We start from the raw sequence: 1,728 nt of genomic DNA on the forward strand, positions 1-1,728 counted from the left end.
CCTCAAGAGACACAATATGACCCCAATATTCCACATCTTGAACCCCAAAGGAACATTTGAAATGTTTTGAATATATTGTACATGCTCTTTTGAGGATTTATTGTAGATTTCTCTATCATCAAAATATACTAACACAAATTTTCTAAATGTTTGAAAATAAAATTCATCAAAATTTGAAATTTTGAAGGTGTATTAGTAAGTCCAAATGGCATAACCAAAAACCCATACTGACCTTCATGTGCTCCAAAGGCCATTTGGAAATGTATTCTTACCTCATTATAATTTGATAATATATTAAATGGAAATCCAACGTAGTAAGTAAAATTGTTTTGTTCAATTCATCTATGACATGAATAGGAAACTTATATTTGATTGTCATTTTGTTGAGTTGTCTATAATCTATGAACTTACACCATGAACCATCATTTTATATAACCATCACCATCAGTGAAGTGAAAGAACTTTTGTTAGATTGAATGATGCTAGAATATAAAATTTCTTGAACCATAAACTTAATCTCACTCTTCTATGTGTATGGATACTTATAAAGCCTGATTTTAGATGGTACATTTCTAGATTGAAAATGACTAGCATGTCCATGGTCTAGAGGAGGTGAAAGGACCTTAGGTATCCCTCTCAATACCTTGAAAAGATTGTTGATAACATTTTGAATATCCATTAAATGGACATCATGCTCTTTTCTATAATGCTTAGGATTTTCCCATAAAATCTTATGCACCTCCCCCCTTGGAATCTAGTCACACCTTAAGATGGTCTCCCTCCCCTCATCCCTATCCTCTCAAAAGTAGTTCTCTCCCTAGTTGATGCCTTTAGCTCATTCTACCTATGTCTCCCCTACTAGGCCTATTCCTTCCTTTGACATGCCCCCCATATTTCATCAATTTCTAATTCTATGTCTCTCTCTGATCTTCTAGGTAGCCCTAGGATCTCCTAGATTTTTCTCTTTCAAGAATGTTGTGCTTCAACAATATTCTTCCTATTCTTCCTCTATTGTAGTTTTCAAATCTCCTTCCATTTCCTTCACATTAGCTCGAAAGCTAATGAGGAAGTAGATTTCCTCATATCTATCAATTTAATTTATTGTTTCTTTGGGTTTTGGTTATGGCTTTCATATCTTCATTCTTGGATTGCCTAAAATTGGCTCCTTGTGATCAAGCAAACATCTTCATCCACCCTTGTGTAAATGTTTTTTTTTCCTTGATTTTTATAGGGTTTCTGATAAATATTTAATATTTAACTCAACTCCATGGTTTTTGGGTAATGTTAGTCTATGCTTGAAGCCTTGATCTCATCTTTTCAATCCATTAACAGAATTTCTAACCTATACTCTTGTTTGCATGAAGCTTGCAAATATAACACTTCATTTATGGTATTTTCTCTCTCTTTAGGCCATTGTATCTTCTTTAATAAAGCTCTATTTTGTCTCTCATGAAACTCAATGAATATGTATTGTTACTTATACTAGATTTTGTTAAAAATGGGTTTCAATCTAGAATTTTTTCCTAAATTAGGCACAAAAATAAGGGACTATTGTTCCAAAGATATGACTTTAGAATTTGCCAAAATATGGATACAATGAACAATAAAGCTTCTTAGATATATTTCAATCTCTTCCTTTCATAGAATAGAAATGGCAAGGGTGATAACATATCTTATCATCCACACATGTTGATGAATATTGTAAACCCACAATAGTAATTTAAGGTG

Source organism: Pinus tabuliformis, chromosome J (assembly GCF_031772625.1).
Source record: "Pinus tabuliformis cultivar Carrire ecotype Pingquan chromosome J, CPIR1, whole genome shotgun sequence".
Taxonomy (NCBI): domain Eukaryota; kingdom Viridiplantae; phylum Streptophyta; class Pinopsida; order Pinales; family Pinaceae; genus Pinus; species Pinus tabuliformis.